Below are 18,784 nucleotides of genomic sequence, written 5' to 3'. Positions count from 1 at the left end.
GAGAAAAATTTATCACGCTCGTTCGACAATATTATTTTCGGTTCACGAAAACCTCATCGTAAATTTTGCGGTGTTGCGGGGCCCTATGCATAGATATTTATTATTATAAAATTTAGAAGTACATCTAAAAGCGTTTTTTGGGGGGCCCCACAAAATTATGAAACCGGGCCCCGCAAACGTTCATGCCGGCCCTGACGCTTCACCATACCACCTACTTTGCATTCGTGTATTCCTCTTACAGTAGTCGCAATGGCGTACAAAAAATTCTGAAGCCGCAGAAATGCAAGTTGAGAACCACTGCCCTGATGTATCACCAATCGTTCCCACAGCGAAGCCATCCGCGCTGTCGTTACACCGAATCCGCGGCACACACAATCGTTCCCCTTAACGGCCGGAATTTCTTCGGCGGAGTAATTAAACGAATTATCAGTCTGGAACGTCGCCACTACCCGCCATTAGACGTTCACGAAATTCCTGGCCGCCGTGAAAAGTGGGGTGCTGGGAATTCTTGTCGCCCCGCGGTGCTGCCATCACCTGACAAAGCCCCTGACCATTTTCTTTCTTGGGGTGGTTCTTTCTGCCTCGTCGGGGCGCCGTGACACCGTGTCGCCGCGAAAATGCGGTTCATTACGTCCCACGGAAAAACTGGGGGGAACTATTGTCACAATTTCGTCAGCGGGGCAGGATCAGCCCGGCGCGGAGCGGGGACGGGCACGGGGGCTACATCCACGGACGCTGACAAATTGGAGTGACGTCGTTGACGAGCGGGAGTGGGGCGGAGGGAGCAGCCACGTCTGAGCGAAACCAAGACAAAATGGTGCCCTCCTTCCGCTCCCTTGTCCTGGGGAAAGTCGAGTGGATGCGACGCCACGTTTATTCGTCTTCGTTTCCTTCGTGCTGCATTCTGCAGCGACGCTACATTTGCACCGCCGCTACCCGCAAAAAGTTATTGGGATTCCTCCGGTGTTTCTTCTTCTTTCCATGGGATTCCTCCTCCCGGCGGGGAAGCCACGGGGAAGGGGTGGCTCGTGAGATGTGTTTTAAGAAGTATTAGGGATATTTTATGGGGAGCCTGGGAACCCTAGCCTCTTGAATGCCGGGGCTCCTGTAGGTAACCGTGTTTTTGTAGATTGTTAGACGTTGGGAATTTCTTCTTCAACACGGGTAGAAATAGGGTTAATGACTTTTGGGCAACTGGGGCAGACAGTGCTAGTCAATGTTGCTCAAGAGTGTGCTAAATAATTAACCCACGTGTGTTCTACCATGACACCACTAAGTCCTTAGGATCTACCTTGGTCAGGGATAAAATAGCCGAATGTGGTATACTAGGTACTTGTCATAGGTTTGGGTCTGGTAGATAATCTTGTTTGCGGAAAGAGACAGTCGTTAGGTGAAACAATGGACATTTTACTACTCCTCTCTCGTCAAGCTGATATTCGAGGACCAGCAGGGTGTATCTCATACGGTGATTCAAAGGGATCGAGCCCCGGGGTTTAGCGATAAGGATTTACGAAATTGCGTACGGGACTGCGCAGAAAGGGAGCCTGGCTGGTGTTAATAAAGTTTCGACGGAGAAATGAAGCACGGGCGTGTTTTGAATCCGGCGATGAGGATCCCGTTGCGCGCGCGCGCGCGCCTAGCCTTTTTTGGGGTTCGCTCGGTGTAACGAACACACCCTTGGGCGGGAGGATTCGTGGGGATTTCATAACGCGCATTTTAATTAGAGGTGGGGTTTCGAGCACGGATATGAAAAGTAGATTTGCCTTCCGCGACATTTTTGGGGACTTCGTGGGGAACATTCTAATTGACACGTTTGGTCAAAGCGGGGGAGATTAAGTCGTGATGATCCACTGTGGACTTAATGGAATCTTAACTTTTAGAACAAAAGATACGTTTCTATTTCTTTTGATGAAGGGTTCGAGGGAGCCAAGGCGGCTGAGAAAGTGTCTCAAGACTCAGGGCAACTCAAGTGGACCTAGGACAACTTAGGATAAGTGAAGGTAATTTAGGAACACTCAGCACTATTCAGAAGATCTGAAGGCAATTTAGTACTACTCAGCACAGGTTCAAGAGATCCGAAGGTGACACAGCAGGGCTTACAAGAGCTCAGGAAGCCTCGAGGTAATTAAGGGAGATTTGAAACAACTCAGGAGATTTTAAGGTGACTCAAGAGGACTCAGAATATCGTAGAAAGACTAAGAAGAACTTCAGAGCACTCAACACAATTCAGAAGAACATTTCACAAGGATATAGAATCACTCAAAGGAACTTGAAGCAATTTACAAAGATTCATAACAGTTGAAAACGCTTTCAGGGTAACTGAGGAGGAGTCAGGGCAACAAATAACTCAACTGCAATAAAATCGCTAAAGGATTCAGTCCACATAACCATCCTTGATAGTATGGACAATCAAGTCTCTCAGATTCGCCTATAAATATCTTCCCTTAACGAAATCATTCTCGTCACGTGTCATTTCCCGCATAGCTGATGATCATCGATGTTTACTCAACTCAGGTGTGTCGACGCGCATCCACACGGAAGCGGCATAACGAATGATTTCAGCGTGCATCGCGGCGGGATGACTTATGGAACTTATTCATTAGGCGAATTTATTGATATCCAATCGAATCCCGGTTTAGGGCGTTTACTGCGGAATCGGCTTGTTTAGTTAAATTACCCGTCCCCGATAACGCCCTAGATGACGGAGTGGTTGCGGAAGATAAATGCGTGCCACGATCCTAGTATTCGATAAGATAATCGTAACCAATTTCTCTCCCCAGGTACCAATCACCACCCTCCCTTTTTGGTATCGCGAAATTGTTACACACTAGGCACAACTGATTCATCTAATTCATATGAAACAAGCGATTATAAGTCAAATGGTCTCCTAAAGTCCAGTTATACGGGATGGGACAATAACTTTGTTTGCCTGTAATAGTCACGCTATTTTTACAAATATGAAAAAACTTTATGTACAAAAGACGTATGGTACCGAGAGGGCCATAACATGGTGGTAATAATTATTTTTGTGGGTGAATGGTTTTCAGAGATTTCAAGGTCACTTCTAGTTTTTTAAATGTCATGCTATACTTTTCTATAGCTAATAGAAAGCGGATGTTTAGACGATTGCAACGACCGATTGTACAAGGTCAGTCGACATTAAAGGTGGTGAAAAGGGAGTTTGAACTTATGAAGTATTTAAAGAATATGCTTGTTCACCTCATCCTAATAAGTGTTATGGGGAATCTGGACCAATTTAGCGTCCCTGCAATTTCTACCACGATTCCAACATCACTCCATATTCCAGAAATCGTGGGTTACTATCAGAGGGGTATTATAGGCGGAGAAAAGATAGTTGGGTACGTGAAACATGCTCAAGTGCTGTGGTAAATGGTACTGGAGCTAGAGCTTGAGTTACACAGAATGTTGCATCAATCCCTAGAGATTAAACACTCCAGTCAACCACATTATTCCATATATATTTCCTTTACCCATATATAGATGAGGCCCAATTCAACATTTCGATCAGCGCAAAAACGAAACTCAGAGACCTTCCAGTGTAACGCATCCACTAGCTCAAGAAGGAATCTCAGGAACTCCTCAACCCAACGTTTCGTTAGCTCAAAAACAAAGCCCACATACCCGTCAACCCAACATTTCCGGCAGCGCCAGAGTGAAGCCCGAAGATCTCCTAACCTAGAGCCACAAATAGCAAAAAAAAAGGTCCAAAGATTCTCAGCTTAACATTTTGACCATATAAAAAACGAAGCTGAGGATCCCCCCAAGCACAACGTATCGACTAGCTTAAAAACGGAGCCCAGGGACCCCCGATCCAACATTTCCACCATCTCAACACCGATACCCAGAGATCCCCAGCCTGACAGGTTTCGACCATCTCAAAAACGAAGCCCTCCCCCGCAAGCATTTCTCTCGCGCGGCAGCCAGGACGACAGGATCCACCATACCCGAGATTGAATCTGCACAGTCCGGTTAAGAGGAGCAGCCCCGGGGTAAGTGTCGGTGGGGTTGCGGAGGGGGGCTTGTAGGAAGGTTGTAGCCCGAAGACGGGAGAGCTGCAGAAGCGTCGGGGAAAGGAGGTCAACGACGTCCTTAAGGATTTCGACGAACTCGAACGAACGGGTCTTGGACCCGTGGATGCCATCGTCGTCCCCGCGTTATCCTGTGAAGTATGGAAGAAGAGGAGCAAGAAACCAGGTAGGGGTTGCCGGGCCGGGGAGGAGGAGGAAGAGGAGCGAAGGAATCGAAAGAACGAAGCCGGGGACATCGAGGCGGAGAAAAAGGTAGCACAGGACGGGTGTGCTGGTTGGGTGGGTTGGGTGGGTGGGCGGTCCTGGGAAAAGCATCCTTCGGCGGACCACGAGTACCTGGTCTCCCGCGGGATCTGACGCTGACCGAAAGCCAGAAATGGAAGAGAAAAGACGAGCCAGGTCTAAAGCGATACCGGGGGCCGAATCGGGAAGCGGAATGGGAATGAGTGCAGTCGTTTCTACCGAGAACGTCAGTCTCTCTTCGCCAGGAATTTCACGATGCCCAATATTTTCGGCGAGAGCTTCTCTATCCCCTCCCCCCTCCCGCTCTTCCCTCCTGCCACCTATTCGTCCCGATTCTCTGGCCGAAAATTTCTCAGGGCAAGGGAACTTCGAAGAGCAACACGGCCATCGCCTGGACGCCGTGGAAATGTATATCGGAATGAGGCAGCAAGGTGAAAAATAGAGACGATAGTAATCGGTGGGACGGGAAGGAGGAGGGAGGGAGGGGGGGGAGTGGAAGAGTAGAGTAACGGCGGCTAGTTCTCCGGGGAACTGATACCACTGAAAATCTGAAGCGGTTGGCAGAACTAGGGTTTTCGGTACGAAATAAAGTGGAGTAGCATGTTTAGTGGGAAGATACTTCGGCTGTTTTAATTTTAAAGAGATTTTTTTATGTCCTTCGATGTTGATAAAATACGTCCTTTTCATAATATGGATATGTGTTGAAATAATTAGGGATTTTACGTGATGATTTTTGTGTTGTAGGTTAGGTGCAAATATATCCAAGTGGAAAAATGAATAGTGTTTTACTGCAAAAGGATGCAGTATTGTTAATCATTCTTCACTAAGAATGGTTAACAATACTGCATCCTTTTGATAACAGAAGAAAAATTGTAATATTGAAGGATGTTAGGTTATATTCGATTACTTTGCGGTACCAAGGGTGCATCAGATGTTTTGGTTTATCGTATAACAGATTAACTTTTTGGAAAGACATGTACAATTTCTAATATATATAAACATCGGACATAGATGTATGTAGACTTGTTGAAGTTGAAAACGAACCGTAGCCCCCTGGTGAGCAAATTCTCCCAGCAGATGTCGCCACTGTTCATCACCGCAAGTAGTATTAATACCTCTATGTCAGCCAAGTATTCCATTATCTATGCCAAAATAATACGAAACTGACCACATAGCCCCAATTCCATTTAACAGCCTTATCTTAAACGATCGAAATCTCATGCAAGAATTTGATTCGGTAAACCCACATTCCCATGTGACTGTAACATGTCCATTTATTATACACTAGTAATGCACAGAAAATATAGTTCAGCACTAACATCCTCTAAATTCATAAAACTTGTAACCCAGAATCCAGCACCTATCCACTGAAGCGTCTTTGCCCCACACAGGCAAGACCCCAAAGCAGGCCAGGAGTAATTCCCTCGCAGAATTACCGCGGCTCCCAGCAGTCAGCGCGACAAGAAAGGGAAACACCGTTAGCGTCGAATGCAAATCTCGTCGGGAAAAAGGAATCCGTGGCGTCGTTTGATTCAACTAAGGGCCACCGCGGGAAGAAAGAAAGCGGGCCGAGGATGAAAGCCAGAGAGGCGGACAAGCCGATAGGGCCGCGAGATAGTGGTAGGGAATACCATGATGGAAATGAAGATAGCTGGCGAAAGAAGGAAGGTAAAGCGCCCGACGAGGGACCACGAGTAGCGGGGAATCCCGCGGGATCTGACGCTGACCGAAAGCCAGAAATAGAGGAGAGAAAAGACGCGGGGCCGTGGCTAAAGCGACGCGACCAGAGTGGCCGAGCGTGCAAGGAAATGGGGAATGCGGACGGTTGTTCCCGAGCAAGCCTCCTCTACTTTCTGCCGTCGTTTCTAATTTTCTGGATTAAATCCCGGCATAAGGAATAACCCAATAAAAACGTGCCCCTAGGCACTTTCTGATCGGATGTCTGTGGAGCTGCTCGCAGGAAACCGGAGAGAGAATAATGCAGCCGGTCGAAGACACAGGAAGGATCCTAGTTGCTCGACTTCTCCTGCATTTTAGAATCCCAATTACGGTCTACGTTACGTCAGTACTGTTACAAGCGCGGCACGAATTAATCCGGTATGTGGCGGTGGTATTATCCCTTGGACGGCGGCGTCCTGGTCTCGTTGGACCCACGCGTAGTCCCCCGAGCGTGACAGTAAATAGTAATAGAGAAGATCTCAGAAATACAGAAAAGTAATTGCTCTAACAGAAAGGATGCTGTCTAAAATAGCTATATGTAAGAAGGCGGCTACTGTGGGTCAAAACAGACCCAGGCACTTACAAGCATTTGTCAAAGATTCACAGTAACACCATAATTATGTGAATACTCCATCAACTCATTGTAGTCCTCACATCCACCTTTCCCTAGTTATACATATACAGGCAGAAACATTTTTTTTTAGCCACCCAGTAGCGTCTACACGCAAAACCAACTCACTATCCTTCGATTTTCTCCGTTCATCTGGATCAAACGACGGAAACGGAGACCCAAGAAGAGGCGAGAAGTCGTGGGATCAGTTCGAAGACACTTAGCCGCCATCCCCAAGCCAGGGGAGAGTCTGAAAAAGCTGAAACAATGCGGGCTAAGGGGGTGGGAAGTCCGTTGAAAAGGCTGAATAATTTACCGGTATGAACTGGATTCCGCCGTACAAGTTGGTAACTCCGCCCCGACATTTACGGAAGGGGAGGCTGGCAGCGTTAAAAGCAATATTCCGTAAGTATAGAGTAACTTTCTCTTTTGATACTCCCACTCGGACCGCGCTCGCGGCCGCTGCCGCCCGCCCTAGCGAGCACGGCCCGCGAACTTTTCACGTACGCGCAGGGGGAACGGAGTTCAAGATGAAACCACTCGTCAAACACGCTCGACTAATCCAAATAATCGGGCTGCTCTCGTGCACGCACTTCAGCCGTCCACCTAGGTCAGCGATTGATCGATGTGGGTCCTGTTCTGTGGCCCTCAGACGGCGTTAAGTTCGCCGAAAGGGACTTTGGGAATTCGATATATTACGTGTAACTCCATCACCATTTTGTAGAAGGCAATGCCTATACCACGGCGTAATAGACAGGTGATCCGACTTAGCACCTCTACTCCAGCGGCGTTTTGTGACGATTACTGGTTAGTTCCTCTGACCGCCGCGAGAGGCGTCGTTGTCAGAAAGCTAGCAACGTGGGAGTTAAGTCATGAGATTGCAGTAGTAGAGATTTTAGTGATATTATGTACAAAAAGTCAGTTTTATGTGGCTTTTCGGATGCCAATCTACCGGCCACAAAAAGAACTAGAACGAAATAATCGCCCGGGGGAATTGGAACACCTGACTATTACACCATAGTCTATGCATTTTTCCTTATTGACTTTAACTTGTGCATTTACAAGCAGGGCGACTTTGATGGTCGATTTGGGACTTCGGTAAGTGTCTCTCAGTAGATGGCGCCAGTCGGGTAGACTGGAATTCGGGAGTTCTAGGTTAGTTTTCCTAGATTATGGGCTGCAATGTCCCCGCATGGCGTTTAGGTAATGTAAGAATACACCGTATGCACAGAACACTATATAAATTCTTTGAGCGCGGAAACGGTCAGGTTCTGAGAGATGTAGCGATCTGCGATTGGTTTATTTCCTGATTCCAGGACGTTGTCGATGAAATCGCATTAGTTACCCGGGATATTGGCCCTCCAGGAGGTACTAGCCCGCGATCGATCCACGAGCGCGGAAGATCTGTTCCGTCTTGGACCGTGCACGCTTGTGTTTCCAGAGGAATTTCCTCGCGATCGATAGAATTGTGTGTTCGACGTCGAGTGTTTAATCTTTCCTGGCCCGGGGAATTTAATGTCGTCGCGACCCGCTTTTTGTTCGCGTCGGCTTTCGAGGGGATTTGATTTGATCCTTTCAAGTGGGATTTTTCTTTTGTCTGCAGACACGATCACTCCTTTAGATTTTCACTCGTCTATGAGGCCACGTTCAAGCTCTATCTTGTCTACTTGCTCCAATGTCTGTATAAACTGGCATCCCCTCCAATTTAATGGGAAATCATTTCAACAAACGTTCCTTCCAATCCAAACCTTCGATTCTAATCACACCAAATTGATGAGTAAAAAATTCATTACTAAATTACCGGAAGCCTCATCTTTTGTCTCACACGATGAGAAAATCAGCAAGGAAGACAACGCCAAGGCGGGCAGATACTCGCGCTCGCTAATCGGAAGAACAGTTTGCGTCCAAAATCGACCCTAACTAGAAGCAGCGAACCGACGAGCCCCGGGAGTCGCATTAACACTCTTAACACGGGCTCTCTATCGCAGCTAATGGAGGTCCCCGGTTTCAAGCGCGCCGGTCCATGGGCATGGTGCTTAACCCGTACCTATCTGCGATTACCATGAGAGAAGGTACGACCCGGGGAACGGGGGGCTGGGCGCGTGACCGGGGATAGTCAAACGTTTGTCGAAAGCCCAATCTGCTTCCGATTTCATTGAAACCGCCGCGCCAAAGCTTCCTATTAATCTTCATGAATATGCCGCGAATGACGCCCCGCGATTCCCATTGCTGAAAAGAACGCGGCCTTGGCTGGGGGGAACGTTGGTGCTGCGGTTTGGGTGACATCTAGTGTAACCAAATAAAGGTGTCTATTTTGGACAGTTCTGTTACGTGGGAAGAGTAGAATTGGTCGAGATCTTTTGATAGTTAAGCCTAACTTATTACTGATGTACAATACTAATACTACTATTTAGTCACTGCATGAAACAGACGAATAATAGTAGTAATTTTATGTTACACAGTTTAATGTGGACACTTCGCAAAAATGGCAGTCAGGGGCCCAGCGGTGCTGAAAATTCGACTTGGCGCGCTTCTTTTTATTCAATAAGGAGGAAGAAAGGTTCCCCACCGCACCTGCACGCGCGTGCCCTCGCCGGATGGAACGCAGGCTAGACTCGTCTAACGAGTACCGTTCTGGAGGCGGAGGAGTTTGGGGGGAAATATTTAATACTTCAAAGAAAAAGCAAAAGAAACTGAACCTCCAACTTACGGACCAACTTCCGGGGAAAGACGTACGCGCTGAACGCTTCGGAAGTTGCGCAACGCTCTCGAGTTCGCGAGTTAGCCTCCCCCCACTGTTGGTCGATTTATGATGTTCCTGAGAGGGAGCTTAAGGTTTTTTTTTGAATTGCTTGTTTCCTGGGTGGATGCAACCCGCTGTTGCGTTTAAGGGTACAGCGATGCACAAAGTGGAGGATTAAGAGGTTTGGGTGGTTGATACTTGGGGTGCACCATGAGGACAACTAGGCTCTGACTAGTTCACATGGAACTGGTGTTTGTTGGGATCGTCTGTGCGAGGGTGTAGTGGCCATTTGGCTAATCTTCGTTTGTAGATGGCTTTGTGAATGCTTGATTTATTCACATATGTTGAGATTCTCATGTATATTATTTGGAGAATCTTAAAAACAATTATTGGTTCCCTGATATGGGGGATCATCTTGAAGACAGCAGACTCACTTTGCAATGGGTTCGAAGTAATCGTTTATGCAGAGCAGGGCAATCGCAAAATATCGGAAAATCGAATTCAAGGTCCACAATTTGTTATGCGAAAGGGTATTATGATATACATAGTAATGTTAATGATTTGTGTATTCATGTAGTTTAGTAAAAACATTTTCAAATAAATCGACATCAGCTTCTCTTCCACGGAACATTCACTTTTATGTAAATGCTGGAATTATAATAGATGGAAGTATCATTTTTCAGCGATAGCTATTAATTTTTTTTTAATCCGGAAAGCTAATACGTGGAGCTGCGAACGTCGACTCATTACTACTCGGTAATAAATGTACAAATTCAACGGATATGGCACGTCGTTAGTCTTGCTTCTCTTTCCTTTACATTTTCTTGCTGCAAAAAGAGGAGTATTGCTCAGTAAGAAATGTGGACCTACGTTGTAACCTTTCAGCAAATGAAAATCGTAAATCAGAATTTAACAATTCGCGTCATCTTTTAAGCAGCAGAACTGAAGCCATTGAAAGACTAAATTCCTTTAACTCTAGGATATCGTTTGCTGAATGTAATTCTTAATTACTGGGCAGTGACACTACTATTTAAGACTTTAATAAAATAGAATAAGTTGCGCATCTAATTACTGACGCCTTCACCTAACCCTCGATTTCTTCAGTCTGCATAACCCACGTTTGTAAAAAACCTACAATCTTAACAGATTAGGAAACAGAACACAGAAAATCTTGCTACAAATTTTCCGCACTAATTTTGCAAGTCATCCCCTGTCAAGTGTTCACATAGACGCATTTCGAAAAACAGTTCATCCCCTTTTTCCACCTTAATTATAAAATTCAGGAAACAATTTACGACAAATCACAAGCTCCCTATTTAGCCAAAAATAAGAACCGAAACCTCAGAAAAATAACTGATTCGACAAAAAAATTTAAAAGACCCCCTAGAGTCTATTAAAAAAGTAGCAAACCTCAGGAACCCCCTCCCTGCTGCATCATGCAAATAACCTTAAAAGTCCAAAAACGTTGAAAGTCTCGTTAGGTCCAAAATCACCCATTTCACCATTCCAGCAACGGACGACCAAAAATCCCCAACAACCACGAAAACCCAGTGGCGCCCAGGACACCCAGTAAAAAGGTAAATCTCCAATAATAGGATTACATTGTGTCGAGCGGCAGATTTCGACTGGATATTCAACTGGCCGGCACGTCCAATATTTGACAGCTCGAATTAACGTTTCCTACAATTCCGCCTGGTATCGATTCACTGGAAAGACATTGCCCACCTGTGTTTAACAGAATCTACGGAGACGCTGCAGGAAAATCTCTGAGTGTTTGTCATAGGTCGCTACGCGGAAAGTGTCCCGTGATCGATCCCCGGCCTGATGTGTGAATTCCATCTACCGGATGTCCCACTGAACGTCCACGATTCCATTTTCCATGGCTGTATCGGGGGATGGGCTGGGAGCGATAGATCTCTCAGCGCAACGTTCTTCGTGATTCGCTCTCTTACGTGGTCTTTTCTTCGACATAAATCTCGCGGCTCTCTTTCAGCCTGGATTGCCTCGTCGGACGCGGAACGGGGATGGTCTAATTAGCTTCCTATCCAATTACCAGCGCTGGTAGCGTTGGGACGTAGACCATCGAGGAAAACAGCGAAATTAGCGTGTCTTCCACGTGCATGGTGTCTGTGAAGGCTAGGCTAGGTCTAGGTAGAGGTCTTTTTTATTGAAATGGGGTTTAAATCTGCTCCAGGTGTGGACTAGGCTTTGGGTAGGTTCAATCAGACCTCAGACAGACCTGGGTGTTCTGAAGTGTCATCAGTGATAGTTATAAAGTGTTCAAAGTAGTCGCTAAGGTACGAATGGATTAATTGTTGTTGCTATCCTGACTTTGTCTTAGTTGCAGTTAGAGCCTGAACTGCGTTTAGGGTTAGGTTACATCTTGGGCCTTCAATGCAGCGTTGGTTGGCAAGCAACTTGTGGAAAAGGGAGAATGAGGGATTAGTGATGTTAAGTGTCGGCATAACACCCTTTCTAGATTAAGTTTGGGTTAGTTGGTAATGAGACTACTTGATAGTGAAAGTGTTAGAGACGATTAGAGAGTGACCAGTGAATTGGTGGACGTAGTGGTACCTTTTCTGTATTTGAAATTAGAGGAACAGCCATTGCATCATGCCTGTCAGATGTTTACGTAATAGTCAGTTTTACAAAGTGGATGGCACAGTATAAATTCCATAAATATGAAAGTGGATTCAACTGTTTTCGCTTGAGATAGACACGAGAATAGAGCGCGAAGGAATACTTTAGTACAGTGGTGACAAGTTGATGGAATTTTTCTACATCGTCGCGCGTGACCAACCAGACTGCCATAATGGATAAAATTTCGGAATTCCATGGGAATGTCGATATTGCCATGCGAAAGAGAACTTAATTCACGAAAAGGCTTAATGGAATACTTTGAATTTATGGGCACTGAATAAAATATGAACGAGGCGTTCCCGAATATCATACATCGTGAATAATTCCGCCATTTTCTTGCGTCCTCGAAAAGTTCGTCGCCCAATTCGATTTATATTACGCGTTACCAACCAAAATGATAGTATTTTACACCATTTCGCGTAAATTACAGATTCACGAATTTTTAAATAGTTTCATGCCACTTTTTCGTACTCATTTTCTTACAAATAGTAACGAATTGGTTGAAAAATAAAGTATATTTATTCCCACAGGGCTAACAGTGGCTGTAAACTTTGGGTACTGCAATGCGCATGCGTAAGATGATGACGCGCAGCGTGCTGGGGATTGAAAAATGGTATGGTGGGGGAGAGCTCGTTAGTGGCCTTCAGCAGCCAGTTGCCTTCGCTGAGGCTACAGTTTACGGGCTGTCTACGTAAAATAAAACTTTGGGTGTCCATAAGCTCAAGCTACTCCCTCTACTTTCTCCACTAGTGCCCCCCCCCCCTAATTACCTTCCAAACCATGTGGTATTTAATAGAACACTTCTAAATTCATTTAAACAAATTACTTCACACAATATTGCTATTCGTGTCTCTAAACGAAAATTCAGGAACAGTATCGTGACACTGGTACCAGAGGGCTTGTCACGTACTGCCTTGTCATGTTGTTATATTCCACCAGCCTTCATTTACCTCAATTTCTAAGCGAATCAAAGTAAAATTTAGCCACACAGTCATACTTGCCATCAAACTCTGTCTACCAGGACTTTAACGATAAAATAAAAGGAACTATCCCTTCATTCACTTCCTCTAGATTCAAAATTCCCGTGTAATTCCATGAATAATTCACAATCCAGAAATCACGCTGAGAAGGACCCAGCAAAGCGTTTCGCCCAACGCTGCGGACCGCGTGATCACCATCGGGCGTATTCCAATTTCAAGACACAGCCAAGGTATCAGCCGCGCGGGGGCACGTAAACCAAAATGAAAAATCGAATCTCGATTAAACCGTTCTCCTCAGGGCCGCCCGGCAAGGGTAGTACATCCCTGCCGCGCCACTTCACTCATCGTTCACATTTCCGCCCCTGAATCCTTCTTATTCGCGGCATTATCATAATGCCATCGGCCGCTACGTGACAGGAAAGACGTATTATCGCGGCTCGCTCTAGTTCCCTCCGATCCTCCTCGCGAGAGCTTATCGTCCTTGCTTTAAAACGGATGCGAATTAGCGTCCCCCACAGCCCACTCGTCTCCTTAGTCTCCACTCCCGATGATGGTGACTTCGTCGAGGGAGGCGAAGTGTACCCAGTCTACGAAAAACGAGGAAAAGGAAGGGGAGGAATGCAGTTTGTCCAGGAACGGTGCGGCTGGAGCGCTGGGAATACAGGGTGGATGTTGGTGTCGTGTCTCTTCGCGAACAATGACGTTTTTATAAGGGCAGGTGCGTATGTGTCCCATTTCTAGAACTTGAATTACATCTCATTTGTGACCTGTAACTATTGTGCTTCTTGAAAAGCACGAAAATTCTATTAAAATCAATCCAACGACTTGGAAGTCTTTTTTTACTAAAACAACCATTAATGGCTCATACTCCAGAAGCTGTTGGTACTCACCAATTCCAACATTTCGAGTACAATTCCACCGAAACAACACCATAAAGCAAAACAATAGCCTCTCATCTCTATCCCTTCCACATTACCACCCCATATTCGCTCAATTGGCATAAAAATTGTGCCAGAACAAACTTGAACGCTTCAAAGCCGATTACCACACAAGGCACAAACTGTATACTCTTCTCAGAACCTCAAGAAACGATTCATTCAAGTCTCGTGTATTCCCTAAGACCTGGACATCGTTCCATCTCAACCTTAGTCCCAAATCATTAAAAGCTAGCGAAATTAGGGGCGAGGGACATGTCGGCAAATTTCGGGCAAGATCCCGATACTCTCCTATCGCGACTCAACTGTCAGGATCCTGAGCAGGGTTACCATATGTAGGGAATTAATGGCGGCGTAGACACCACATGACGTGGTACGGAGTGGGACAAGAGGAACACCTACAGCAGTAATGGTATATTTGTGTTGGTGACGTCATGCCAACGAATGCCAACGACAAACCAAGCCAGTCCAAGTGACGCTACCAGGACTGCCAAAGGTAGAGACGCGATACGGCATAACCCGTCCCTGTTGTCCCTACTTCTGGCATCCCTGGACCCCACGCTTTCGAGTAGGTCTATGTGACGTCATGTCTTCTCTACGCGTAGAGAATTCCCTGGCAACTCTGATCCCGAGCAATATTGGGATAAGTGAGTATCAGGATGTCGCCCGATCCCGCCCGAACTTTTCCGACCCGCCCCGCCCACAGATCCCCTTACAGTACAACTTCATTAACCCACTAACACCATTCGCACCAACAAACCCAGTAGCATCCATTCCATCAACATCCCCCCCCCCCTTCCCCTCTTATCCTCACGAACGTCTTGGCTGAAATAACTTCTCCTATCGCGGGGTACATTCCGCTCAAACGTATATATTACACACGTTACATTAAACCAACGGGTGGGGCGGTGAGGTAAAGATGAGGTGGTTACAGCGGTACTTGCAAGAATTTTCAAAGAGTTTCCTCTCGGTAACGTCTAAACGTGTTGAATTCCTGTCGGCGGCTCCCACAGGAACGGGAACGGAAGCGGATAGTTGGCGGGATGCCAGGCGACACTCCCCAACCCGCCGACTTCTTTCTCACTCGGTCATTCGCGCACGTGAGCGTCGAACACACTCGCACACAGGCGCAAGCATAAACCCGGAGCCCCGTGCGCGGCTCTTCTCTATCCAGCTGGGCCAAGTAATAATCCTAACTCGCAGGTTAGCCGGGCTTAATTAGAACAGGGGTTGGTGGCTTGCTGGTTATAGTCGCGTCTCTCCGCTATTCGATACTGGCCAGGCCACCTCGCTTCATTTCTCACCCTTCCAGCCCTGGGATCCACGAAGAACCAGTCGGGATGATAACGAACGACCCGCGGAGCTTTGCCACTGATATCCTGACGGGCGCGTTATTACGCAAGTTATTGTTTCCCCGCGCGTTCATGATGGGCGTCGTTACGTCGGCCCGGCCGTGGAAAGTATGTATTGGGGAACATTCATGGCGCGACTACAGCTAGTGGCTATTCACATGGTGATGATGTTGCTTTGGCAGAGGTGTAATGCAGGTGCGCTGGGAGGTTAAAAAATTGTTCCAGGGAGCAGGGACGGATTTGGAGTCTGCTACCCTTTTCATGAAATATCATTAACTATTTTAATTGAAAAGAGTTGAGACAATTTTAAATTAACTCTACATCAGTTATTGTTAATCTGCTACATGCTAAAATTAAATTGTTTTTAATGTTGTCTCAAATCTCTGTCAAAGATCACTTGGTCAAAACAGCCAAAATAAAAACATTTTGCTACATTTTCAATTTCTTTCGCCCCAAATTTGCCGCCCTAGGCTGCAGGCTACTTAGTCTATATACAAATTCGCTGCTGCTGGGGGAACTGGTGGAGTAAATTGATGTGCAGTGGCGTAGGGAGTTGCGAGTTCGGTGCTCTTTGGACGATTTTAAGGTTATGTTTAATAGCAGCGGAACTATGCAGTGTGAGGTTTGTAGGAGATGTTAAAGTGAAAAATGTGAGATAAAGGATATGTACTTTTACTTATTACTGGGTGCTTCGATACTAGATCTGCTGAACACCGAATCTTTCTTCGTGTTCTGTTGGAGCATATGGTTTCGAGGTCTCACTATTGCTCGTTACACGTAATCACGCATTTAATTATAAGTTTCCCATTTTATACAATTTACAGTCTTCATTTTCTTTGTACTTTTCTCATAACATCATTAGTGTGTAACAAGGACATTTGCAAATAATAACAATTGGCTCAGTGGAGAATTGAGGAGTTGCTTCAAGATAACATTAATTAAAAATCGCCTGAGTGGGAAATAAATTCAATTCCCTGTTGGGAAATGAATTTAATTCAATAAAATGAATTTTATCCGCTCCCCCTTTCGTTTCCACCGAAGGAACTCGGCTGCGCCACCAATTCCGAGACTCGCTGCACCCTAAGTAAGTAGAGATACAAAACAAACAAATAAAACCAGTCTCCAAACCAAATCGACCGTAAAAAGCAACCTCCCGAAAAGGAATCCTCCTACCATCCCAGCTCTCGCGCAGAGGAACGCGTAAACGTCGTAAGCGAGCGTGGCGAGTGTTTCCTAATCCTGCCGCGGGGCGGCACGAGCGGCGCGATCACTTAATAATTCGTCATTACCGTCACCGTGCCGTATCGCGTCTCGATATCGATGGGTCGCCGACACCATCGACAGGACGCTGGGTAAAAAGAGGAAACACCCAGTCAACGACGAGGTACGAGGAGGGCGAGGAAATAAACCGTGAGGACCGAGACAAAAGAAGAGGACAGAAAAGAGTGGTGGCGAGCCCAATGGAATGGGGTACGAAGGGGGCGAGGGGCAGTGGCAACATCCAGTCCACCTAGCTGGCTGACGGATGAAAAAGACGCCAGTAGGATGCAAAAGAAAGCTCGGAAACCTCAGAAACCTCTGCTCCGCCCGTCCCCATCCCATTATTCCTTGAATGCAAAAGGAAGCAGGGATCCTTCCTGCTGCCAAAGCTGCCCCGCGAACGATTCTCCCGCAATTGGCCGACAATGGCGCGAGACACGGGTGTATCCGTGGTCCAGGCACGATTGGCAAATCAATCGGCCTTTTTGCGAGCCCGTCGAAACGCGCAGCCATCAGATACCGTCCGATAAAACAGCCTGACACGGACGCTCTCGAGACTGGCCGCGTCGTCTCGCCAGCACAGGGCAAAAATGACCGCGACCAGACACAAAGGCGGATCCTTTTGTATGTATATCCTGGGCGGACGCGCGACACCAAACCACGACGAAACTGACAAGGGGGAGACAGCCGACACAAAGCACGTTCTTTCGCCACGAGGACACGGTCCGCTGGTAATAACTCCACGCTCACGAATCTCAACCATCCCGCCTGCCCTCCAAGCGCCCCAGCGCCCTCCCCCCGCCCGTGTGGTTGTCCTCCTTCGAACGGTGTGTTTTTATTGGACACGGCCAGTCGTACACTGGGAATGAATTTCGAAGGAATCCGAGGAGCGTTTTGGGGGCACGGGGTTTCGGCGATGACGAGGGGGGATTTTGGCAAGCATGAGGTTCCGATTCTTTTGGGGGAACGGTTTTTATTGTTTTGGGAGTGTGACTAGTTGTGGGCCGAGTGACTGGGTGACATGTCGTTGGTTGGTGAAAGTTTGGGAGATGCAGGAGAAATATTGAATATGTTTATAAAAATTAATTTTCGAGGTTCTGATTCACTTGCAACTTGTTATTGTTAATTGGTGATCGTTTTGGGGTAGTAGGTTATAGGGCAGAGTGGAACATTATTCGAACACAAATTTCGAGTAAAATTAATAAAAGTGATTAGAAGAAATTAGTAAAAGAATAAAAGCAATTTGAGAATATACAATATTTTTTTATTCGAATAAATTGTTATTCGTTACTCACGAATAAATCCTGCGACTTTATTCGTTATTCGAAATAAATTTTGCCCAAATCTGTTATGGGAATTTGACGATGACAAGGGAGGATTTTGGTAAGCTTGGGGTCGTGACTAGTTTTCGATTCTTATTGTTAACGTGAACTCGGTTTGGTTTATTAGTATTTTAATGTGGAAGAGTTACGAAGATTGAGAGTTGCGAGGAGACTCCTGGAGAAATAGTGTAATTTACTATTTTCTCCGGACTAGTGCAATCATATTACTTATTTACTTTCATAATAGGCAATTAGTCTTCTAAATTCTAATCTGCTTGCAATTTTTCTCTGAGCACTTGTGATCGTTTGGGATTTAAAATGATATTTGGAGACGACTAATACTTCTGATTCTGTAACACTTTTTTGGTTTGTGTGGAGAGAAATTTTGGAGTTTTCAGAGAGCTATTACTTCTTAAAAAATATTTAGAGAACATTTACTTAGCCGTTCCTACCCGTAGCTTGCAAAATTTTGAAAAGTATACCTATAAGACGTTCGAGAAAATTTAATTAATTTTTTATAGTTCCTCTCACTCTGCTATCTAAAAATTGCATTTCTCCAGTGCTTGAAAGTTGTAGTTAAACCCAGTTATAGACGGATAAAATAAGTTACCTGTTTCGAGGTTTTCTCCCTGTATCGTGTTCAACTGTTGAGGCACCCTGCTGGATTGCACAACGGTCCATAACAAACCACACTATTCCCTATGCCTGAAACATACAAAATTAAAAAAATTGAATTCACTAATCGTCAGATCTATGAGAAGTCTCAAAGTTCCAATATTTTTTAAACGAAAACTTTCTACTGAATGAAATTGAATTTAAAAAATGGAGCGCAAACACGGTACAACACACGTAAAGTTAAGTTCACTTAAACATAATAAAAAAATATCAACCTTCTGCTCGATCTATTATTGCACCCTCGGTGGCCACACCT

At 45.9% G+C, this 18,784-nt stretch overlaps 1 protein-coding gene across 2 annotated transcripts in view; it reads right to left on the bottom strand.

Moving 5' to 3' along the window:
- LOC143377407 (uncharacterized) overlaps positions 1 to 18,784 on the bottom strand; it is a 433,212-nt gene that overhangs the window by 315,256 nt on the left and 99,172 nt on the right. For both annotated transcript variants that reach the window (XM_076828629.1, XM_076828628.1), the window contains exon 2: positions 18,464 to 18,558. The gene's annotated coding sequence lies outside the window, so the exon portion shown is untranslated. The remainder of the gene's footprint in view (positions 1 to 18,463; positions 18,559 to 18,784) is intronic.

This window comes from Andrena cerasifolii, chromosome 15 (genome assembly GCF_050908995.1).
Source record: "Andrena cerasifolii isolate SP2316 chromosome 15, iyAndCera1_principal, whole genome shotgun sequence".
NCBI lineage: Eukaryota > Metazoa > Arthropoda > Insecta > Hymenoptera > Andrenidae > Andrena > Andrena cerasifolii.
This window is presented reverse-complemented; position numbering and strand designations above follow the sequence as displayed.